Here is a 26,753-nt window from a genome sequence, read left to right as displayed (position 1 = left end):
GGCCTACGATTTTAAAAAGTAGGCAAAAAAAGAAGCTTTCAAATAATGCCACTTAAAAGGTTAAAGTCTCTTGTAAAAGTACATTTGGTTCATTACTACATATTGAAAATAAATTATTTAAAATAACTAGGAGAGAAGAAATTTCCAGGCAATTGTCTCCACACTGAACTTACTTTATACTGCATTAAAATTATGAGGACCTAGAAAGATGTCCCAAAAGAAGTTTTACAGTTTCCACTGAAATGCTAAAACCAGCATATGAATTCGTGAACCAGGAAACCTTGAGAAAATAGAGAAGCAAATCTAAAGGAAAAACATTAAGAAATCTGAATCTTTTTATAATTCCTTGGCACATTAGCTCACAAAAAACCCACTCAGGCTTATTGTCTGCAACAGACATCGTATGCAATAATATTTTTGCAACGAAAGAATATTAAACCTGTTTCTCAAGTCACTAAGCATACTTCTGCTTTAAAACCACAGTGATTCCCAAAGCACACATAGACATTTTGTTGTACTTTGTTTCCTACCATTAACCGCTTTGCCACTATTTTATCCTAAAGAAGAAGGAAGTGATATAGAGACTGTAGTTCCCAACAAATGAAAGAGTAGGGTCATCTTCCTCATTCATCTTCTTTATCCTTCAGCCAATGTTAGCTATGTGTCAGACACTGCTATATATATATATATATATATATATATATATATATACACACACACACACATATATATCCTAATTTGATCTTCACAATGTCCCTAAGTCCTGAGTATAATCATTAACCCCATTTTACATTTAATATATGAGTGGGAAAGGTTTCTGATGGGGTTATGGTTCTAGGAGGTGAAAAGTGGAAGAGAAGATGGGGGATGGCAGATGCCATAGGAGGATGGGTGCCTTTTCTCCTTTAGCAAGAGGGAAGAAAAGAGAATGTGTACTGATGTGGTGAGTCACTGAGGTTCAATAGGAATCGAGGCAGTTTGTCTCTGATTACTTCAATTTCTTTGGTTTCCTCATTTGTAAAATTGGAAAAAGTAAATCCTACAACTAGTATAAGGTTATTTTGAGGATAAAGGGACATTATATTTTTAAAAAACACTTAAGATGTCTGGCATGGATTAAGGATCAAAATTTATAATAGCTATTATTACTGTTATACATTGATGTATATTGTACCTTGGTAGATAAATATAGTTATATATATAGTATTATTACATATAATACTATTACTATTATTGCTATTACTATTATCATATCTAAGCTAGCAGCTAAACTATATTTGATATCTATCTAGTAGGCATCTATTGAAAGCCACTTGGCATTGTACCTGAAACCAAGGTAACATTGTGTCAACTATACTGAAATTTTAAAAAAATTTTAAGCCACTTGAGGGACACCAGGGTGGTTCAGCGGTTGAGCCCCTCCTTTCAGCTCAGGGCGTGAGCCCGGGTTCCGGTATCAAGTCTCACATCGGGCTCTTTGCAGGGAGCCTGCTTCTCCCTCTGCCTCTGTCTCTGCCTTTCTCTATGTGTCTCTCATGAATAAATAAAATATTTAAAAAAATTTAAGCCACTTGGAATAAATTTTAACAAAAGAAATGGAAAAAAAGTCACTTGGAATGAATAAACCAAATTTATTATGACAGAAACATCTTTAGAAAATAATCAGAAGAACCATACCTATGAATCCTGAAAATGAAGTTTTAAAAAAAGAAGCCAATTCCTATCAGTGTCAATCTCAAGAAACCAGGAAATTATATGCACTCAAGTCCTAATGAAAATAGAGCTACATTATATTTTTTTCTCTTTGAATTCCAAAGTAACTATTGGAATGGACTTGCTGAGCATTTGGACATACATGTTTCTTCAAAAGGATAGCTTCAAAGAAAAAAAAATCTGACAATATTTCATGTTGGTGTATTTGATTTCATATATTTATAATTAATTAATGTTGTTATCACTTCTTTTTTGTTGTTGAACATTCAAGATTCATTTGGCATGCACAAACATGAAAGCCTTTGCCCTAGAGGCATCTGATGTAAGCTGACCCCCTATGATCCTCAGTCCCATCTACTGCACAGGCTTCCTTTCTGTGTTTTTCTTTGTTTCTGTGTCCAAATAGGATATCTTCATGGCACTTTTCACAAGGAGCCAAATGTGTCCCCTTTTCTCTGTACAAGACAGAGTACTGAATTTCAATGAGATAGCTTTATCATTCAATTTGTTGCTCCATTGTCCCAAGTAGTAGTTTATAAAATATTTCAGTTACACACTTAATTGCCATCTGGAAATTCCTCCATTATCCTCAGTTTAAATGTCACATAAAAAAAAATAAATGTCACATAAATATATTAATTGTTTACTTGGGTAGCAAATTATACTTTAGAGACAGGTCTAAAAAAATAACCCATAAAACCATATTTTAATTTCATGAGTATATTTGCATTTTGTGGTCTTGCACTTTACTCCCTCAGAGCCATGCTCAGCCAACTTGAAAATAGCTGAGGACATAAATATTATGAAATATGATTTTTAATTAGCATTTATTAATTGGAATTGAAGTGTGTCCATATTCCTCTACTCCTCTTTGCCTCTGGCAAAATTATGAGATTCATGCTTGCAGAAATTATGAGATTCATGCTTGCTATGTTTTTTACTCAGGGTACTTTTCCTACTCTCCATCCTATTTCATAGGGTGCAACATAGATTCCACAAGAGAAGAAAAATCTAGTCTTCAAATCTTTCTTAACACATCTTTTCATTGGTTTGTTTGTTGAAACCATAGCTCATTCCCCATAATGCAGAGAATCTCTAAAATATAGCCAATAGCTATAACATTAAGGAAAAATTTCTCAAGATAGTTTTATCTTAAGTCCTAAGAAAGCAAGCCTCGCATTCCAGCGGTGGGGTCCATCATGGACTAAAGATTTTGAAAGTTGTGTGTCCTATCTCCTGCCTCCTTCTGTGTACCTTTCTTCCCCAGCATCCCTTAGGTAAAACTCTCTCACTTGAAAGGCATGGAGTTATCACACAACCTACTTCAAAACCTGCCTGAATCAAGAGATATCCACTAGTTTACATTTATACTCTTTCCCTAAAAACACATACATCACAGAGTAGAATTACCAAACAAAACAGAGTAATTGTCATTCTGTGAGCTGCAATCATGATTATAATTAACATAATTATAATTAATCAGACCAGCTTTACCTGTTGCTAGATTTATGGGCCTTACTCAGTTGTGGTTCCTAGCTATACTCCTGTCTCTTCCCTCACTCCTGTATCATCTCCAGCTTGGTAATGGGGTCTTTGGAGATCTTCTTTCTTTTGCCAGGTCTGGAACTAGAACCAAAAATCTAAAAACAGATCTGAAGAATAGTGATATGCTTGGTGACTCTTGAATACTAGACATTATTTTGCTCCACTTTTCTGACTGGAAACAAGAACTGGACATACATGGAGGCCTGACTCCCAAGGCTATACTTCTATAGCTAGCTTCTGCTGCTGGGTCAGTTACATTGACCTTGGCATTCATGTTTCACTCCAGGCATCATATAGTGTCCTTTCTTTCATGCTTTACAAACCTAGTCTTAGCTACAATGCAGGTGAAGCAGGTACAGGAAGTGTTCCATGGAGCTTGGAAGAAAACCTTAATTTCTTCTCCCATATAAACTACCATTATTTGGTCTATTACCTCAAAAGGAACCAAACAATGAGACCATTATACATGCATGTGAGTTATATAAATTTGAGACACAGAAAACATTTTGTTAGTTAGGATTGTAAGTTTTTAACTTTTTTATGAGAAGGGTGAAACTTTATAATTATAATTTATAGCCAGTTATTATGATTAAATTGATAACGCTTAGTTATTATTGCTGCCATTATTATCTTCACCATCAGTATTTTGTAAACAGGATGAAATTGAATTGGAAAGGACTATTTCTCTCATGATTACCAAAAGATAAATGAACACAGAAAAATAAGAGGAAATATGTTCAACTACCAAATTGAAAATTTTAAGCCTCATTTCTAGGGAAAAATGTTTTCTTTAACTATATTCTGATATGCAGATCACAGTTTAAGAATGTCATTTGAGGGACATTTTGCTTTGATATCTTTTTTAAGTAGAAGGTCATCATTATAAGAGGCTCCTGGCAGAGGCATAAAATTATGACTCTTATTTTGTTTTCAAACAATTGTATAAAGATGTTGCGGTAAACTACCCTGCCGTTTTCAAACTGAGGTTTTAAAAGCCTACTCAAAACATGAGGTGTTTTTCTCCCATTTTCCCAGTGCATAGTGATTTCCTCCTCAATGCTGCTTTATCAGTTTTGCCCCAGCAAAAGCCTTTTGAACAACTTCCCAAGAGTCAAAGGCAGAAGGATTATCTACTCTGACACCTTCAAATTTGCACCTAAGAAGGAATTTGCCTATGGGATGTCAAAGATATTTACAGGAAGATCCTGATATTTCTGACAGCTAGTGAAGGAAGATAATTTGGACTAATAGAATCTTACTGGGGTCTGGTATGGTTTGGATACATCAATTTAATGAAAGTTTGCAAGAGCCAATGTCGCATTCCCACAGCTAGCCCTTTTGTAGAAGTCTTTCTCCATCTGTGCAAAATGAGTTGTTCACTCCAGTTCCAGACTTGATGGACAAATATCAAGACTTTAGGAACTGCCATTTAATTTATAGTTAAATAATAGCCTGTAGAACCAAGTTAGTAGACATGTTAAAAGTTTATGAGTCTATAGTGTCTGACCTCCTTCATAAAACCAGTAAAAAGTTTTCAGGGATAGGAGGTATGGAAGTCCAACTAGTCTATATACTTAAGAAAAAAAAGCTTTACTATTAATATTTAAAGTAATGTGTGTAGAAAACAGAATTAATTAAATAGAGTATATCTGGTGATTAGTACAGTATCTAATACAAATAGACACTGCATAAATGCTAACTATAAAAAACAAAAACAAAAAACCCACACACCGTAAAAACACAGGATGGGGCAAGATAATTAGCATTTCTAAAAAGATCTTATTTATTTATTCGAGAGAGAGAAAGAGCGAGCAGAGCAGAAGGGGAGAGAGAGAATCTCTAACAGGCTCTATGACCAACACAGAGCCCAAAGTAGAGCTGGATCTCATGACCCTGAGATCATGACCTGAGCTGAAATCAAAAGTCTTATACTTAACTGACTGAGCCCCTCAGGCATCCCCACCATAATTTTGTTTTTAATAATCAATCTGTACTGTTTCCCTTTTATAGACTCCAATCTATAATCAGCTAAGGGAGCTGTATTAACTAATCCAAACAGGGATTGAAATCAGATCTGCATTAACAGATCTAATATAAAGGGAATAAAAAATTCCAGATATACAAAACAAATGAACAAAGTAAAAAAGAGACAAACAAAAAAAACCAGAATCTTCAACAGAGGACAAACTGGTGGTCATTAGAGGGGAATGGGGGGAGGGCGGAGATGGATATAATAGGTGATGAGGATTTAAAGAGTACACTTATTGTGATGAGCACTAATACATAGAACTGTTTGAATCACTATATTGTAGACCTGAATCTAATATAACACTGTATGTTAACAAGATTGGAATAAAAATAAATAAATGTATACATGAGTAAGTAGGTTGGTAGGTAAGTAGATAGGTAAAATAAATGAATGACTGCCAAGGATTCAGGGCAAGACAAAAAAAGAATTCCAGACATCAAAGAATCTAAATATTTTCTTAAAGGGAAGATGGAATCCTATCCCTCTGAGTTGAATAGGAGAAAACTAGATACACTTATATAAATAAACAAGGCCTTAAAGAAGGAATCTGATGAAATTCCATTTAATAAAGGAAGAAGAACACTTTCGTATGACTCAGTGAATGTAAACTGCTACCAGGTAAGGCTATTGCTTTTTTAACTGCTCTCCTAAGGGGCTAACAATGTAAGGAATGACTTTCCAGTGGCCTTAGAAGCAAGAAATCATGGGAAGTAATGAATGACCTCAGTGGGAGAAACTAATTTCTCCCCGGTCATTCATTGTGACTACAATTGTCTTGGAAGGTGACAGGATGACTTCCTTATTTCTCACATATGCAGTACTAAATAGAAGATATTAAAGTCAAACAGGCTCAAATATCCATAATGGCTTAGGTACTTTATCTCCTAATAGGAAATTCAAGATATTTTCAGCTAACAGATAAATCCTAGAGAAGGATTATTTAAATTATTGATTTTTTTTTTCTCCTGATGTTTTTAAAGGAAGGTTTACTCAGTGAATTTAATGAACTGGGAGTTATATTTACCCCTACAAATTCTATTATTTTAATTATTAAAACTAGTTGCTTTCTCTGTACTGTTGCAAGTGTCTAAGTGTCATTGCACTCTTTATTTCAAGTAAGAATTTTGGAATTCAGTGTAAAAAATATGCAAATATAAGAAGCCAAAGTTTTTAGTGGTCTCAGTTAAACTTTGCATATTGCTTTTTACACTGACAGCTAAAATTGCAACAGTTAATTGTGGGCAGATCAAGCTAACTGCTCAGCATAATAAAATGGCAAGTGATCATTTAATACCCTCATTTTAATAATAAGAAATAATTGCTTGTGTAATAAGAAGACACACCATAGTAGTAGGCCTATAAATCATCTTGCTACCTGAAAGAAACACTATATATGAAACAGATCGTGAATGTTGAGTTACAGTCAAATTGATCTCTTCATGTCACAGGGAGAATAATCTCATGATATCTAAGAATTACTGAAGCATTACTTTGTTCCTAGTACTCTTCTACCCTCTTCAGAATAACTTGCTTCATCTCACAGTACTCTATTATTAACAACTTAAGTTTAAGGAAAAAAGTCACAGAGAAATAAAGTAACTTACTCAAGGTCACACGGCCAGGAAGTTGTTAACTTCCAAGATTTAAAGCCAAGATTTTTTTTTAAAGATTTTATTTATTTATTCATGACACAGAGAGAGATGCAGAGACAGAGGGAGAAGCAGGGTCCTCATAGGAGCCTGATGCGGGGACTTCATCCCCAGACCTGGGATCACACCCTGAGTGAAAGGCAGACGTTCAACCGCTGAACCACCCAGACATCCCTAAGCCAAGATTTAAAACTAGATTTTTTGAATCTGGAGACCATAATTTTCATTCCTTCCTTCCTTCCTCCATCCATCCATACATACATTTATGTATTCATACATGTATATAGGTCTTTATATTGCATTACAATTTATATACAGTGAAATGCACAGGTATTAAGTGTATAGTTAAGTATTAAAAACTGTGTACACTTGGGCAACCACCTGCTCAGTCAAGGAATATTTCCATCACCCCAGAAATTCCTTTGTATCCATTTTTAATAATTTCCATACTACCACATTACCACCAAAGGCAATTACTATTCTAATTTCTAATACCATAGATTAATCTTGCATGTTTGTAGTCTTCATATAAATGGAATATTATAATATGTCCTATTTGCTTCTGGCTTCTGTCACTCAACATAAAGTCCATCAGATCTTCCATGTAATACTTCCTTTTTTCTTTGTATTACTGAGTAGTAAATATTCCATTGTATGGTTATACCTCAATTTGTTTATCCATTTGCTTGTTTCTTTTTATTGCTAAGCAGCAGTCCATTATGTGGTTATAGTTCAATTTGCTTGGTGATGGACATATGGGTAGTTTTCAGATGTTGAGTGTTATAAATAAATAATTTTCACATTCTTTACACGTTAATTGTGCATTAACATTCTTGCACTGTTCTTTTTTTGGACATATTTTCTTATAAGTTGAGTAAATTTTTCCATTTGGAGTCGAATTATAAGACATTATCAAGCTATTGTCCAAAGCAGCAGTCCCTTCCACTCCCTGCAGCAGTGTGCATAAGTTACAGTTGCTTCCCATTCTCAATAACATCTGGTACAGCAGAGACTGCGCTCTTGCAAAATGATTCTGCTGAAAACACGGAATGAGATTATATATGAACATAAAAAATTATACAAGGAATAATTATCTGCCAAAAATAGCTGTGGCCACCTAAGCTTTGCTAAATAACTCATTTCCAATCTTTGACATCTATTGATTAGTCAAACACAAATTAATTTCTTATCCTCATCTATCTTAAACATTTCTAGACAGGGGTGCCTGGGTAGCTCAGTTGATTAAGCATCCAACCCCTGATTTGGCTCAGGTCATGATCTCAGTGTCATAAGATGAAGCCCCACATTGGGCTATGTGCTTGGTGTGGAGTCTGCTTCAGCTTTGCTCTCTTCTTGTCCCTCTACCTCCCCCCCCGCTCACGTGCATGCTTTTGCTCTCTCGCTCTCTCTCAAAAAATAATTCTAGACAAAGAATAGAAAAAGAAGAATACTTATGACCAAGTTATGGAGCACAATTTAGAATCTACCTCAAAACTACTGACTTGAAGCAGCATTTCAAAAGCAGTATTTCTACCTCATCACTTTTTGTATAATGATAAAGCTCAAATCAACTGAGGATTAGAAAATTCTATTAAATACCAGCATAGATAATCAACCAATATAGCATAAAGATATAGGAGGTAAAATACACATTTGAAAACTTTTGCCTCAGAGGGAGACTCTGTATAAATACTGATTATACAAGCAGTTTGGCTAATCATACATTTGACATAAGATAAAACTATGGGTGTTTGGACGTCCATGGGCTTTTGGTCATAGATAATATAAATGTAATTATTTCAAACTAGAGTTTGCTTTGAATACACCTAAATAAATGTGGCTAAAACATACATTGTTGTAATTCTTTCATAAAGGAAATGACTTATAAATGAAATTTTTTCCTAAAGTCAACCAACTCTACTCTGTAAGAATGATACATAGATTAATATAAATGGTTTTCTAATTATGTCAAAAAAAAACCTTTAAAAAACCACTATGAATTTTCTTTCCAAGGCTCAAAAAAATATCATTCAATCTGGCAGCTAAAATTTTGAAATCAGTTTGCAAAAGGCACTTCACTAGCAGTTAATAATCAGTGACAGACTCTTTGAAGCTTCCTAACATCAGTAATAAAAGGTTTTTTCTCTTAATTGACCATATTATAACATCTTCCTTTTTATAGAAAATTGTAACATTTTAGTGATCTTGTTAAAAATGTTTCTATGTTACACATATCAAAACTTTCTTAAGAGATTAATAAGTTTTAATGTATTATATATACTTTTCCTGTCATTTACTGCAAACTCTCCAGAGTACCAAGGGAATACAAATAATAGACAGTTTCCTATAACTTCTTATTTCCTAGCATATGCAATTCATATGGGTTATATGAATGATTTTTAAAATTTTTAGCATTTATTAATAGTGTTTTAACAATCAACAGTTTAATTAGCAAAATGGTGTTTCTAACCAACCAAAGAAGTAAGTTTATTTTAAATATCTGACTTGCCTTTTAAATACGAAAACCTTATTATATTTTCAGTATCCTGGGGCATTCACTGCACCAGCCTGACCCGATGGACCTTCTTAATTAGCCCCCAAAGGTTACAACGATTGAATCTACAACTGCTTACTCAGATGGAACTCCCATTCATCATCTTTCTCATTTTCTCTCAACTGTTTATGTTCTCCTGTGGCCTCATTGACATTTATGGTTATAGTTAGCATATATCATGGCATATGAATTCAGAAAACTTTTCTTTTTAGAATGATCTCCATTTCTATCCCATATATGTTTGTGTGAATGAAATACTATGACAAGTTGTTGGCACAGACATTAACCTACCTTTGTATTACCTTTCAGTTAGGTTAGCCATCCTTAGAGAGTGTAGGTGCTAAGTGGTTGTAGTATATTTTTATTTAATTGATGAAGGTTCCTTCAAGATATCCCATGTTGAGGAATAAGGGAGGATTTAAAAAAATACAAGGCCTACACAATTTTCATCCATCTTTCCCATACTAAAAATTTTACTTTTTTTATTTTTTAGTACACTGAAATAGGTGAGAATTTCATTGTTTGCTTGCTTGCTTTCCTAGAGACAAGGAAATAGGACTGCAACGCATTGCTTTAGTCATCTTTGACAAAAGACCGACTGAATCTAGCACCCTGTTTACACAGGGTATAACTAGTAGTTAATTGTTCAAATAAACCACCTGAAGGTCTCTGTAAAAATGTTTATGAAGGTTATCCTTAATGATTCTGATTCTGAATAACTGAAATGAGACCCAAGAATCTGCATTCTTAATAGTCCCCCAGCTGATTTTCACCAGTATGGTTCACAACTATATTTGAAAATACTGGTTTTATGTGTGGTACTGTCCTCTTTAACAAGATAGAGTATCCACATGAGTTAACTGGATATTGATAGACACAAGTGGTTGGCTTTGAGAGGTTACTATGATGTCCAGGATATCATTCTGGGTTCTTCTAAACCTCTATTTCTGATTCACTTTCCCTTTTCCATGCCAAAAATGCACCCTAATTTGTGTCTTAAGTAGAGGAGGTTAAGTGGTACATGTCTCAGGACGTATGCTAAGTGATGAGGTTAGGAAATAGACAAAAGGAAACACTCATTTTGTGATAAAAGAGTGGTACTGACAATTGGTGGATACATAGATATATTAGGGTTTGGGGGAGAGGCAATAAAGATGAAAGAAAAAAGGAAACACCCCCACCTGGACTGGTCTGAATAGACTAGGCAGGGAGTATAACCAAGGGGGGTCCAGTAGCTGGGACTCCTCAAACTGGGTTGCTGATCTGCACAGGTAAACAGAAAAATGCCATACAAAAGGAGTAGGCTTATGATCACAGTTAGCATTTGACCACAATCTGATTTCTCCCAGACCTCACTTAATTTTCAGATCCTATGCTACAAAACTATATAAAATATCATACCTTAAAAAAATATCATACCTTTAAAAAATACAGTGGTAAATCCTTAAAATGACCCTTTGGCCTCCTACCTTAGTCTGTCACCACCATCCCCTTGATTTTCTTACTCCCAAGTTAATGCACCTGCCATCCAATTAACACTTCATTTAACTATACACCTGAGGCCTTTGCTTCAGAACTCTATTTTGAAACAATTAGCCCTCTACTGAATAGGGTAGTATGTTTATAATTAGGTGGAAAACACAAAGAACAGTGTGATTAAGTCTTCATGAAAACCCTTAATGCAAGTGGGGGTCACAATAAAGAGAAACTAATGATGTTAGGATAAAGACAACTTTCTTTTAAACTGTGGGGTATACCAGTGCATAGTATTACTTACATTACTTATATTACCTTTGTCGACTCATGGCCGTGAATTTCCTTATATATTACAATCTCTCAAGTATGAAGACCTGTAACATTGTTTGAATTATCATATATTTTGGTCAAATGAAAACCTGTAAATAGTTGTACCTTTAAATTCCAATTCCACCTTGAGACAATTGGGATTATTTGTGACAAAAATACAGTAGTTTTTTTAATAAATCTGAGTGATTTTTACATACAAATATGAATTTAATTTTACATACAAATATGAATTTAATTTCCTCTGTAAATTTGTAAAATCTAATAAAAACCATGTCTGTATTTTCACACCTATGTGGAATGTTTTTAATTCTATATTTTTATCATATTAGGGCTATCTAGAGCAGTATTTCTCAAACTTGAATGTGCATGAAAATTGCCTGGGGCATGTCTGTAAAAAGCAGAATCAGATTTACCAGGCATGGAATGGACTTTAATTTTGCATTCTAAAAAAGCTCATGTTGCTGGTTCAAGGGCCTGCTATGTAGCAAGGTTCTGTCTGGAACACATCTCCTAAATAGCCAAAATAAGTTTTCATTGAATATTCTTTTCTATTTCAAATGTTATGTTTATGAATTATCACTGGAACACAATTGAGACTACATTTCATAGCAGAAACAAATACATTCTACTCCTTTGAAAGTTCCCTCAACTTTATGACATGGTATCTTCAATTGACTTCAATTTTTTCTGGTACTCAATATGAAAAGGCTTATTTCTCTTGCTATTTTAGATGAGATGTTTAATTAATATTCATTAAGGAAATACAAATAACTTGACCACTCATTCTCTCAATCTCAATCTGGAATCATCTCAATAGTAAAAACTCATAAGAGGGCAGCCCCGGTGGTGCAGCAGTTTAGCGCCATCTGCAGCCAAGGGCGTGATCCTGGAGACCCGGAATCGAGTCCCACATCAGGCTCCCTGCATGGTGCCTGCTTCTCCCTCTGCCTGTGTCTCTGCCTCTCTCTCTAGCTGTGTCTCTATGAATAAATAAATTTAAAAAAAAACTAAAAAAACAAAACTCATAAGATATTTATTAGATCATTAAAGTAGTAGAAATGAGTGAGGATAGGTCCTTTTTATACCCTTACATTTGCTAGTAGTCAGCATACAAATATCTTTTCTAGAGAAGCAGCAGCTCAAATGAGCTAATCTGTAAAGGGTAAGACACCTAACTTTGTTAACTGCCTGATATGGAAAATGAATAGCAAGAGAGAGAGAAGAGAAAAACAATTCACATGTGGTCATAAAAAAAAGCAGGGAGAGAAAAGACAAGAGGAAGAATAAACAAGAGAAGCCAAAAGTGAGAGCAAGTAAAACATGGAGGGTTACTGACCCCACAGGGCCCACATAGATGTTCATGGAGGAGGCAGAGGAATGAAAAACTTAGTTCACTTTCTCCATTCTGAGAAATAAAAAACCAAAGGAGGAAAAAAATGTTTTCTTCAGTGATCAGGAGAGTTTAGGAGCAGAGTTTAAATTTGGTTTGGAAGTGAAACAGAGCATCTGGGGAAAAAAAAAAAAAAAAAAAAAAAGAGGCTGCATTCAGTTGGAGAGAGGCATGATTTCAGCGAATGGCAGAGGCTTCCCACCTGGAGAGCCTAAGTAGGAAGGACCCTGTGCTGGTCATCTTTGGGCCATGTGCACTCTATATCAGTGTGCCATCACTTAATTCATTCCTGGAAAATCTTATCACCAATAAGGAGTAGACTTATTTGGTATCACCACGACATTTTTGGTATCACCCAGTCCAGCTCTTCCAGTTTGTAATGCAGTGGATTCGTTCCTGCCAAAGGCTAGGGGACTGGTTTAAGGTCAGATTTTAGGCAGAGCTGATTCTGAAACCAAGTTCTTAGACTCTTAGTCCTTGCTTGTATCACAAGAACAAAATGCACCAAACTGTGCTCCCCTTGGACATAAGATGAAGGCAGAGGAAGGATTAAGAAGAGAAAAACACACATGCGGAAAACCCCTCAAGCTCCTCCTACTCTCCCTGCCACATACTGTGTCTTAATAAGGGACCAGACAGGATAGCCTGACATGGCATGTCACCTCAGTGTGGCCTAACAAGTGCTTACAAAAAAAAAACTGTAATTAAAGAAATGGATATACAACAATTAAGATGAGCTTCTATTATCTTCTATAATCCTTTTTCCCCCTGATCCCAGTCAGATTCTAAACCATTTTACATACTTCCAAAAGTAAGATGTGAATTTGTATATATAAATGAGCTTTGCTATCATCAGAGGTAAAATTTTCCTTTACAAAGACGTCTTTCATTGTATGGCCAACGTTTTTGACAATAAATATATGTATTTCATTTCACAAAACATTCTGACCTTCAGAATGTTGAAAGTGCAACTTAATATATGTGTAACTTATGAGAGTTCTAATCAATTCAAAGAGCAAAGCCTTGTTTCAATGTGCTATAAGACATTGTGTTTTAATAAGGGGCATATTTGTTGGTTCCAATATTTGCTTCCTCCAAACAATAAAAAGCTATATTTATTTTTAACATAATTATAATGGAAAGGCTAAATTACAAATGAGGAAAATTTGAGGCAAAAATTTCCCCCAAAAGACAAAAGTAATTATTCTACCAATAGCAATTTATTAAAAGCATATAAATTCAGATATTAAACTCCAAAGTACATTGTAGGCTGCATTTTTTATTCAACTTATGAATATACTGACTAAGCTTAAGGAAACTACCAACTTTAGGACTGTGCATTGTGGGGCACATGGGTGGTTCAGTGGTTGAGCATCTGCCTTTGGCTCAGGTTGTGATCTCAGGATCCTGGGATTGAGTCCCGCATCAGGATCCTTGCAGGGAGCCTGCTTCTCCCTCTGCCTATCTCTCTCTCTCTCTCTCTCTCTCTCTCTCTCTCTCTCTCTGTGTCTCTCATGAATAAATAAATAAAATTAAAAAAGAAAACTGCTGTTGTTTAACCTATTCAGGGTTTAAGAGTCAAGTTGTAGTTAGGGTGTCACCCCTTATAGGAATTAAGTATAAGTACTCCTATTTTTATATAATACTATATACTTTTTCCCCGATTAAATCCTCTGAACAACCAAACCCTCTGAGGCAAAAAAAAAAAAATTTTTTTAATAAGATATAATTTATTTATTCATGAGACACACACACACAGAGAGAGAGAGGCAGAGACACAGGCAGAGGGAGTCCCCAACATGGGACTCGATCCCAGGACTCCAGGATCACGCCCTGGGCCAAAGGCAGGCACTAAACCACTGAGCCAACCAGGCGTCCCGAGGCAAAAATTTTTAATCGACATTTAGTCTCAGAGAGTTGAAGTGGCCTTAGGTGACAGAAGTATCCTGGACATTTCCTCACTATACTCATTTGTGAATACTGACAAATACCACTGGGATATTCAGTTTATAGACTAGGATCAACTCTCACAAATGTCAAATTTTCTTTCTTGTACTAACAGACAGAAATTGGCCATTTAGATTTTTCCAGGAAATAGCTCAGCTTTTGGGAAAGGTCAAACAAGACACTAATGTTAACAGCTAGAAAAGCATTTATGAAAACTAAAAGAGAATAAACCACAAGTTTAAAAGGAACCAAGCATATTGAGCTTTACTGACAAGCACATAGGAAGTTCATTTATCAATTTTATTAACCATCTTCTGATGCAAAATTCAACAGGGCAGTGCCATTAAAAAAAGAAATAATTATACATTTGTAGCAATCTAGTATCTGTGAGATCTCTGGTTTAAATCCCAGTACTGTCACCAATCTATGTGACCATGAACAAGTTACTATGCAGAAAATCATAGTATATACCTTATACTATTAATTACCAGAATAATGGTTCCCCCCGCCAAAGATGCCCCATCCTAATCACTGATACCTGTGACTATATTACCTTACATGACAAAAGGACTTTACAGGAAGGATTAAATCAAGGATATTGGATGGGAAGATTATCCTGGATTATGTAATCACAAGAGCCTTATCAAAGGGAGGGAGGAGGATCAGAGAAGGAGATGAGAAGACTACAGCACTCAGAGTGATGCAGGTTTATAAGCCAAGGAATGTGGCAACCTCTAGAAACAGCAATAGACAAGGAAATGGATGCTCCCCTAGAGCCTCTAGAATGAACTCATCCATGCTGATATAGCCCAGTGAAACTGATTTCTGAATTCCAGAACCATAAGACAATAAACTGTGTTGTTTTAAGCCACTAAGTTGTTTTTTTTTTTCTAAAGGTTTTATTTATTTATTCATGAGAGACTCAGAGAGAGAGGCAGAGACACAGGCAGAGGAAGAAGCAGGCTCCATGCAGGTAGCCCGATGTGGGACTCGATCCCAGGATTCCAGGATCACGCCCTAGTCTGAAGGCAGACGCCAAACCGCTGAGCCACCCAGGTGTCCCAAAGCCACTAAGTTTATGGTAATTTGTTGCAGCAGCAATTGGAAATAATATATCACTTCGTAAGGTAACAGATGTAGTAAATACATGTAAAGCATTTAGAATGGTGCCCAGGACATGTTAAGTGCTATGTGCATCAGTTATTATTAACATAAATCAGATTATTTCACTTCTGTGCTTAAAAACCCACTATCTTGGGATGCCTGGGTGGCTCAGTGGTGGGCGCCTATCTTCGGCTCAGGTCGTGATCCCGGGATATGGGATCAAGTCTCTCATCCGACTCCCTGGGAGGAGCCTGCTTCTCCCTCTGCCTATGTCTCTGCCTCTCTCTCTCTCTCTCTGTCTGTGTCTCTCATGAACAAATAAATCTAAAAAAAAAAAAAAAAAAAAAAAAAAAAAAAACTGCTGTCTTCCCTAAACGCTGTGAATGAAAATTAATTTGCTGAATTATATCTTCTAAAGTCTGTGTGCTTCAGTTCCTGCTGACTTCTTGAAACTTTTCATGCCACCCTCTGCCTCACCCACATCTACTCAGCTACAGTGACCTTCTTTCAATCCCTCTAAAAGACAAATGCATTTGAACCTTAGGATCTTTGTAATGGCTGTTCTCTTAACATGGGGAGTTTTTCCTTCATGTTTATCCCAGCCAAAATCCTACCTACAATTCAAATTTATTACACTAGCTTGCCTTAAAAAGGCTTTTCCTGAAAACAGAAACTCTCGCAGAATATCATATTTTAATGGGCAATAACACATAAAAGATGCTCAATATTATTAGTCATGAGGGAAATGCAAACCAAAAACTGCAATGAAACACCACTAGATAACTGGGAGGGTTAAAATAGAAAAGATAGACAACAAGTGTCAAGCAAGGATGGAGAAGAATTGGAACCTTCATATATTATTGTTGATGGGATTATAAAATAGTACAGCCACTTTGGAAAAGTTTGGCAGTTTTTCAAAGTGTTAACCATGAAGCTATCTTTTGTAATGTACATAATTGTCGAATCACTATGTTGTATGCCTGAAAACAATATACTATTATATATCAACTATCCTCCAATTAAAAAAAAATAGTGTGACCAATGATCCAGCAATTCTACTCCTAGGTATATACACAAGAGAAATGAAAACATATGTGCACACAAAAACCTGTCCATGAATGTTCATAGCAGCATTATTTGTACCAGCCAAAAAGGGTTAACAACCCAAATGTCCCTCAACTGATAAATGGATAAACAAAATATGGTCTGTTCATACAGTGGAATATTATTCAGCAATAAAAATGAACAAAGTGGGATCCCTGGGTGGCTCAGCAGTTTAGCGCCTGCCTTTGGCCCAGGGTTTGATCCTGGAGACCCGGGATCAATTCCCACATCAAGCTTCCTGCATGGAGCCTGCTTCTCCCTCTGCCTGTGTCTCTGCCTCTCTCTCTGTGTGTCTCTCATGAATAAGTAAATAAAATCTTTAAAAAAAGTGAACAAAGTACTGATATACACTATGACATAAATTAACCTTGAAAACATTATTCTAAGAGAAGCCAGTAACAGAGACAGCCTATAGAACATTTCATTTACACGAAATATCCAGAATAGACAAATCCATCAAGACACAAACTTGATTAGTAGTTGCCAGAGGATGGGGGGAGTAGGGACTGGGGAGTGATTGATAATGGGTACTAGAGTTTCTTTTCTTTCTTTTTTTTGGGGGGTACTAGAGTTTCTTTTTGGGATGCCAAAAATGTTCTCAAATTCTGGTGATGATTGCAAAACTCTGTGACTATACTAAAAATTATTGCATTGTATATTTTTAAAGGGTAAAGCTCATAGTATGGGAATTCTATCTCCATAAAGCTGTTATTTAATTTTTTAGATTTGAAGAACACTGCATTTTTATCATGGTAGCAATTACCATAATATGAAATCACTCTAAGTTCTAAAAAGCCAGAAACATATCTGGTTTTTCTTCATTGCTATGTTGTACTCCTTCTGACTCTTATAATGCCAACTATGTGGTAAATGTTCAATATTTCTCACTAGAGAAGTAAAAGGGATTCGATTGGTATGTATAAATGACAATGGCAATGATGATGACACATATAGAAAGCAGCCATTATTTTGTGCCTAAACAAGGCAACTAAAGGTGACCTTGCAAATCAGCTGTTTCTACTTTTTTTAAAAGATTTTATTTATTTATTCATGAGAGACACAGAGAGAAAGGCAGACACAGGCAGAGGGAGAAGCAGGCTCCATGCAGGGAGCTCGATGGGGGTGGGACTCGATCCCAGGATTCTGGGATCATGCCCTGAGCCCAAGGCAAATGCTCAATTGCTGAGGCACCCAGGCGTTCCTGTTTCTTTTTTAAAAAAATTAAATTCACTTGCTGTTACCTGACTCCTATAGCAATGGAGCCTATCCACAATAGACTTCAGAGAAGCGAAGAATGTCATTTTTGGCTAGAGAATAATTTGGGGGCATCACCATCCTCATGACATCATTGATGAGCACATTAGAGCCTCCATCTTCTGGCATGGTCTGACACAGATGTGGCTGGGTCTTTGCTCTTCGTTAAGACATCCTTTGTTCTTTCTCATATTTATTCACTCAACATGTGTTTCATGCATCCTTTTTCCAGGTGATAAAAATATAAAAATTAAAACCATTAGATACGCCTTCAAGAAACCAAAAAATGTCATAAAGAGACAGATGGAGGATTGAGATCAGTTTTGTATATGAGTGTCCTATTGGAACATGGAGGGAAACACTGTAAGAGAGAAATGCCTTGGTAGTTTTGCCACATCTGCCATTTAATTCCAACCAAGCACAATATCCAATACCATTCATTTGTGATTTAAGACATTTTATTAAAGTCCTACTATTTGCCAGGCATTGTTCTGCTAAGGATATGGCAACAACAAAAAATTACAAAAATTCCTGCCCCCACTGAGTTTACACTGCAGTGGTGAAAAATGAGTCAAAAAAGTTAAATATAACTGATCCCTGGATCAGCGGTTTAGAGCCTGCCTTCAGCCTAGGGTGTGATCCTGGAGTCTCGGGATCGAGTCCCGCGTTGGGCTTCCTGCATGGAGCCTGTGTCTCTGCCTCTCTCTCACTCTCTCTGGCTCTTGTGAATAAATGAATAAAATCTTTAAAAATATATATATTCCAGATGAAGATAAATGCTGAGGAGAAATTCAGCAGGAGTGGGAGGTAGGGAGAGTGGACATATATATTTGAATGGATGGTCAGGAAAGACTTCAATGAGAAGGAGATATTGAAGACTTGAAGAAAGTGAGTTGGTAGGTGTGGTAAACTAGCTGGGGAAGCACTCTAGGCAGAGAAAAAACAACCAGAGCCAAATCCGAAGGTGGAAGTGTTCTTGTGTGTTAAAGGAACATCAAAGAGGCCCAGGTGACAAGTGTAAAGTGAACGTGAGGGAGCTAACTAGGGGAATAGGGCGCAAAAGTTAAGGAGGGGATTCAATTCCACAGGACACTCACTTTTAATTTGAAGGAGATAGGAAGCACTGGAACATTTCAAAGAATAAGTAGACCTGATACTTTCCTGTTACTTTGCAACAGATCACATTGCTGTGCTGAAAACAGGTGTATGGGAGAGGGAACACAATGAAAGTTGAAGCAGGAAGACAATGTTGGGAGGCTGTTGCAATGATCCAGGTGGGTTATGATCCAGGTGACTTGGACCAGGGTGATAGCCATACACATGATACAAAGTTATGAGATTTCGGATATAATGTGAAGCTAGATATAAGGGGATTTGCTGATTGAGTGGATAGGGAAGTGTCTGGTCATCTTAACAAGACAAATTTTAGAGGAACGGAAGGAACAAATACCTGTTTACAGCAGGTTTAAGAGAGATGGGGAGGAAAGTAGTTGGACACAGATTATAGACAACACTGCTAAACAGTTCTGTTTTAAAGTGACCATAGATGGAGAGGAAGTAGGATCAAGAGAAGAATACCTGTTTTTTAACAAGAAGTAATAATAACATTTTTATATTGATGAGAGCGATATAGCAGAGAGGGAAAACTAATATGAGAAAGGGGGATAGCCAAAGCAACTGCGTAGATGAGAGAGGATGGAAGCTAGCGCACAACAGAAATACTTGTTCCATTAAGAGCATGGACAGAATCCATAGTGATGAAGACAGAGCACATAAGCTGTGGTGAGCTAGGTGAGTAGGAAGGGCCATATAGGCTTAGAAAGTTGTCTTCTTTTTGTTCTGTTTTTGAAAGCAAGGTTCTCAGTAGAGTGAGGGTGGTAGAAGCTGAGTTGGCCACGTGGGGAAAAAGGTGAGGGTAAAAAATCGACAATCATCTAGGAGAGAAAGAGAAAAAGAAAGAGAACTCAAATATCCAGGTATAAAAGTATGGGAGTGACTAAGGTTGTGTGAAGGACATTATTGATGGACAGGAAGTCATGGAAACAAGAGGCCAGAATATCATATATAGATATTCTGAAATCAGCCAACAAGAATCATAATAGGAAAAGTATTGCAAAAGACAGGACCCTAGAGCTGAAATCTTAAGTTTTACTCAACTATTTGGATTAAGTTTAAGCATCTGTTTTCATTTTCATTGAACACTCAGTCACAGTTTCAAAACTGTCTATCTTTTTACTAATTATTTCCTTGCTTTCTTTTATCTTCCTTTAAGCAATTAAGAATGGGAATTTACAGCTAGTGTGTGACTAGCCTTTGTGAGTTTTTTAAGTTATAAAGCACATAATGAATATAAGCGTATACCTATAATGAATCCAAACTTGAAATAGTCACTCAATGATTTATACCACAAAAAGAAAATTTTCCACTGGGTAAAACAGAAAAAATTCCAGTTTTATATCTTTGACACATATTTTTAAAGAAAATTTTAAAAATATGTAGTTGGTAAATGTGTGCAAATTTAAAATGTTGCAATGATTGAGTTCAATGACTCTAGCTGGTGAATACCTGGCCAGAGAAGAATGTTAAGCGAAACGGTCAAAAAACAATCATAAGTGAAATCTATCACAGACCCATCATCTCACATTCACTCATTAATCTTCAGCAAGATGCCAACTATGAATCAAATGAGTATCTAGATGTGAGAGGGCATCATCTATAATACCCAATGTTAATAGAAAACTGAGAGACCCATGCTCAATTGTCTACTGGTGATGGTCATTGATCTGTTCTTATAGAAAGACAAAGACTTATGAATTTTGGACACCTTTTAAAGCAGGTTTCTACATGCTGCCCCATCAGTCACCTTCAAACTATTAATCAAACTCTAGCTATTTTTAGTTTTAGTCCTTTCCAGGCTGGATACTAGGGAAGGGATATATAAAATTAATGAGGGACCTAAGTTGATATTGAAGTTCTAAAAGCTAAACCAGGGATCTCTGGGTGGCGCAGTGGTTTGGCGCCTGACTTTAGCCCAGGGCGCGATCCTGGAGACCCGGGATCGAATCCCACATCAGGCTCCCGGTGCATGGAGCCTGCTTCTCCCTCTGCCTATGTCTCTGCCCCTCTCTCTCTCTCTCTGTGACTATCATAAATAAATAAAAATTAAAAAATAAATAAATAAATAAAAGCTAAACCACAGGACAAGGATCCAATTAGTTTGGGCTATATCTCAAATTGTAAGCCTATTCTCTAACATGAGAAACACAAACTAAGTTCATTAATATCTATTAACATTTGAGGACTCCAGTGACTCATAGAATAGAATTCACATACCTTCTTTGTAAGTAATCTCAACTTAAAGCATGGAAGATTGTACATGCTGTGAAATTTTCAGCACTCATTTTTAATTCATAAAGAGCAATCACTCTAAATTTATTTAAAGTAAGTACTTTCATTTCCTATTTTTAGAAAAAGAAATCTAATGTGAAAGAATCTGAGGGCCATTTTAGGATATGGATATTAAAAGAAGCAAACAAAAATTCAACTTAAGGAAGAACAAGAGATTTGAGGAAAAGGAAGTTTGATGAACAAAATAAATTATGTGTGAATGAGCAAGGACAGATATAGAGTGGTTTACAAAATATAGAACAGCAAAACCCACCACCAATCATTTCCATCTGCGCTACAGGAAAAAACTCCATAAAGAAAATCACCTGATGTTCTAACAAAATCTCAGTAAAATTAATGCAGCAAATAAAAAGACCATCATGAATAATACGTTTCTCCAGTTCTGTGTGAGAAGACTGAAGTTATCTCATGAGTGCTATATGATGTCATACTTGTGGTAAAGCAACCTTAGTTTGGGCACCTATAACAAATTACCATAGACTGGGTTGCTTAAACCACATTTATTCCTCACTGTTATGGAGGGTGCAAGTCTGAGATCATGGTGCCAGTATGGTCAGGTTCTGGTGAGGTATCTCACTTGGGTTGCAGGTAACTAACTTCTCATTGTATCCTAACACAGTGGAAAAATGAGTGAATTAGCTCTCAGGCTTCATTTTACCAGGGAATAATTCCATTCATGAGGTCTCCTCCTTTATCACTTATCATGTAGAATCCAGGGTGAGGAGCAACTAGTTCAGTTTGGTTTTGTTTTGCTTTTTATTGACGCTGAGCCTTTAGGTGCAGAGATAATAGCATTACTTTAGCTATTATACCGAGAACCTAGTAAGAACAGAACCTTAATTTTCCAACAAACACTAGTAGTTAAAAGAAGTGGACAAGTCAACCAGAGAAAGAAACATATAATAACCAATAATTCAGAAGTCTAGTTGATCTTTGCAACAATACTATCAGTCTATACACTTGCCTATCTATATACACTTTGAATACTAACATTTTCCTCACTGATTCTCTCCTACTCATGAAATTCCAAATATATGATCTTCTGAAGACACTCCTGGGTGGTTGTCAAGAGGAGTTGAAGTAGAATATGGAAAACTATTATTGAGCCAGCCTATTGTCTGACTGCCCTGTGCTGTCCCTCAAAATTTCCTATAATCACCATTCTGGATACATAGGACAATTATATTTCCTTATGTCTTTGAGGTTAGGAATAGCTATATGACTTTTTAAAATAGAATGCAGGTGGAGGTGATATATGTCATCTCTGGGCAGGAGCATTTAATTGTCATTGGAGATTTTTCAGAATTCTCTTCCTTGGCTACTGCAATCATGGAAGCATATATTGATATTGAGATGCAAAGCTGAGCTATCATGTGGAGGACAGGTGCCTGGAAAGTTACCCGAGGTACAGTGAACTCTGTTTGAATAAGATTTAAACCTTTGTTTTTTAGGTCACTGACATTTGGAAGTTGTTTAAACTACTGCACAATAACCTAGCCTATCCAGACTAATATAAGCTCCAATTTCCCCAAAGACTCAGAATAAACAAAAGAAACACCTTAACTCTTAACCAAACTCTTAACTCAACTCTTAACTCAAAGCCAGCAGACAATTATGTTGGCAGGCAGCTTTATGTTAGAAAACGAATTTGCAACTCTTATCACTGAAGTTTCAAAAGACTGCTTTTTAGTACTTAAAAAAAAATAGCCCTCAGCACAACTATATACTGAAAACTGTGTGTCAAATCAAGTTAATTATGAAACAGCTACCCTATTGACTGCATTCCATTTACCCTCTCACTTGTACTTGCTAGGCTTCCTTTGAACTGCAAGTCCTTTACAGGAATGCCGATTTAGCCTAAGACCCTAAGATTTCTTCAACATCCTCTAATTTAGACGTAAAATAGGACTGTATTTTATTTTCAGCCTTTTATTCATTTCATAGGACTTCTTTCTAAATACTTTTGCTATAGATCTGGGTCAGAAAGATAAATGAGCAAGGTAGTAAATATTTTCAGTTTTGTGGGCTCTCTGATCTCTGTTGCAACTTCTCAAGTTTGTCATTGTAGCATGAAAGCTTCCACAGACAATACAACAAATGAATGTGCCTTTTCACAAAAATTAACAACGGGCTGATTTTGGCTCACAGATAACAGGTTTGCCATATCTCGCTTTAGGTATTACTTCCATTTAAGTCACATCCATATAATTGCATATCATCAGCTATCATTATAGCTTATTTTGGGACTATATTAATTAAATTGCCTGCCATCTGACAACTCATCTGATATTCTTCACAATCATGAAATAAAATACATACCCTATTTATGCTCTAGGCTTAATATCCTTTTTAAAAAAATTTCTTATAATACTAGTTATCTAGGGCTAGATGTAAGAAAAGAAACTAAATGTTGTTTCTTTGTAGGATATTCTTAAGCCCATTTTTGCCAAATATTATATTTTAAATGGACCTCTTTTATGGAAACTTTTATTTTTTGCTTCAAATACCAAGAGATAAAAATCTTGGTGAGATAAGGGAACAAAAGACATGATAGTAGCCACTGCAGAACAGAATGGATCTGTAAAATTGTTTTCAGAAAATGAAATCATGACTGACATGATCTAACATTTCTCCCTCAGGAAAACTCTAGCACACACCAATTTAGGTCTGTGTTTATTAGTTCAAAATAAAGTATCTCTGAAATAGCTGCATATACCAGAGACCTTTGGAAAAAAGAGGAAAGGAGGATAAATATAAAAAATAAATATATGCATATATACCTAAATCTACTAGAAGGAAAACAAAAAGTTTTACTTTTTAATTTCAATCTCAAGTTAATTTTTTTTAATTCAATATATTTTTTTAAATTTTTATTTAAATTCCAGTTAACAGGGGATCCCTGGGTGGCGCAGCGGTTTGGCGCCTGCCTTTGGCCCAGGGTGCGGTCCTGGAGACCCGGGATCGAATCCCACGTCGGGCTCCCGGTGCATGGAGCCTGCTTCTCCCTCTGCCTGTGTCTCTGCCTCTCTCTCTCTCTCACTGTGTGCCTATCATAAATAAATAAAAGTTTAAAAATAAAAAATAAAAAAAAAATAAATAAAAAAATAAAAAATAAATAAATTCCAGTTAACAGAGTGTAATATTAGCTTCAGGTGTGCAATACAGGGATTCAACACTTCCACACAACACCGGGTGCTCATCACAGCAAGTGCCCTCCTTAATCCCCATCATCTGTTTCACCCATCCCTCACTGACCTTCCTTTTGATAACCAGCAGTTTGTTCTCTATAGTTAAGGGTCTGTTTCTTGGTTTGCCTCCCTTTCTCTTCCCCTCTTCCTTTAATGCAATGTATTTTGAATTACTGGGGCAAAGAAGCAAATAAGGAAGCCAGCTATGGCACATGAATTCAAGCACAAAGCTACATATAGAGAAGAATTATGATAAGACCCAAGGTTATTTTTGTTTCCTGCTTCAAAAAGCATGTGTATGGGGGGAAAAGATATATGTATGACACAATAGTGCAATGTCTCAATGAGCACATCTAGAACACTAATTAAAATCAATTTTATGGGCTTTTAAAAGATAATATGGATGAACTTTGTCTTTTAATGTACTTGGTTCATTTGTTCCTGTATAAACCCCTGAATGTACCCATTAGTTGGTTTCTAAAGAAACTGGGATAAGTTCTCCACTTTGCTGCTTCATTGCCCACTTAGGATATAACCAAGGACAAGACTTTCTTCAAAGGGAGGAAAATAGATTGACACAGACTGGAATGGTTCAAGCATAAAATAGATTGTAATGTGCCCCTGTGTCCCAACAAAAAGTGGAATCACTTCTATGTTCAGGTTCCTTTACTGCAGTGTAAGTGCCACATAGCTGGAGATGTCACTGAGCCTGAACAGGACTGAATACTGAAAACAGACTGGTCATGAGATTTGTATATAGATAGACTTTGGATCAAAGTTGGCTTGCTTACTACAAACCACATGAGCTTGTGCAAATTGTTTAATTGTTAAAAGTTTTGGCTCTCTCAACTATTAGGTTGAGCTATAGTATCTGCCAATATTTGACTTTTTTAATCTACAAAACTGAAAATCTCATGATTCATCATCTACATCTACATGATTCTATGGCTATGATTAAATAAAATGCTTCTAGACATTTATACGTACAGTATAAGTGCAATTATAATTTTTTATTTCCTCTAAGAAAAATTATTAGAAGATATTATTTAATAATAGTTGCAATGGATTTTACTTAATTTATATATACAAATTAATAACTGATAAGTTCATATTTGTCATTAAAGAAATATAAATTGTATTCTAGAATAATTTATTTGTATATATACTCTGTGGTCCTAGGACCCTAAAGTTTACTTCATCATTTGTAGACCTTTGCCAATAGTCACGTCATCAAGTTAGACATGTTCTGGCAATAACATGCTCTCCTGATATAGTCTTAATATGCCTGTTTGATATCTTTCTTATTCCAGGTTAGTATGCATTTGTAAAGTTAATATATTGACAAGCTCTGTCAGGATACTGCAGCAGTGTTTTCACTTGTGACTTCCATCTGCATGAATAGACCTCCAGGTATAGAGCAGAGCTCCATTATTAATTGAAATGGGATCTGTATCTTATACATACATTCAGCTCCAGCGAAGCCCAGTTGTACAATACTGAAATGCTCAGAAGATGTTTGCTTTAAAAAAATACATATTCATAGAGGTATTTAATTCTTTAGCTGAGGGCATATTTGCACAGTACTATAAAACTTGGGTATTGGGGCGCCTGGTTGGCTCAGTGGTTGGGCGTCTGCCTTTGGCTCAGGTCATGGTCCCGGGGTCCTGGGATCAAGTCCTCCATTGGGCTTACCACGGGGAACCTGCTTCTTCCTCTGCCTCTCTCTGTGTCTCATGAGTAAATAAATGAAATCTTTAAAACAAACAAACAAAAATACACATCAAGTTAGAGTCACCAAAACCTGTTAACCTTAAAATAAAACTGCCACTTGTTAAAACAAAACAAAACAACAACAACAAAAAAAAAAACTTGGGTATTTTGGTCAAGTATCCATCTGATATATCTTAAGTTTAAAGAAACCCAAGGTGAAAAGTTGAGTATTCATGAAGAGAAGATTGAAGCAGGACAGCAGAAAATAGTCACTAAGTCTCTAGGGTAATTAAGGAATCTCTAATGCATAGTTTTAGAACTGAGAAAACAAACAATAATCCATAATTAAAAA

The 26,753-nt window shown here is 35.9% G+C and overlaps 1 long non-coding RNA gene across 11 annotated transcripts in view; it reads right to left on the bottom strand.

The window, feature by feature from the left end:
- Positions 1 to 26,753, bottom strand: part of LOC112675026 (uncharacterized) — a 331,068-nt gene that overhangs the window by 295,282 nt on the left and 9,033 nt on the right. Inside the window, exon 4 of one of the 11 annotated variants that reach the window (XR_007401975.1) lies at positions 7,956 to 7,972. The exons of 9 other annotated variants lie outside the window; for them this stretch is intronic. This is a non-coding gene — a long non-coding RNA (uncharacterized LOC112675026). Of the gene's footprint in view, positions 1 to 7,955; positions 7,973 to 25,739; positions 26,444 to 26,753 lie in introns of those variants that run through there. One more of the 11 variants, XR_003145722.3, reaches the window with a different exon arrangement.

This window comes from Canis lupus, chromosome 14 (assembly GCF_003254725.2).
Source record: "Canis lupus dingo isolate Sandy chromosome 14, ASM325472v2, whole genome shotgun sequence".
Classification (NCBI taxonomy): Eukaryota; Metazoa; Chordata; class Mammalia; order Carnivora; family Canidae; genus Canis; species Canis lupus.
This window is presented reverse-complemented; position numbering and strand designations above follow the sequence as displayed.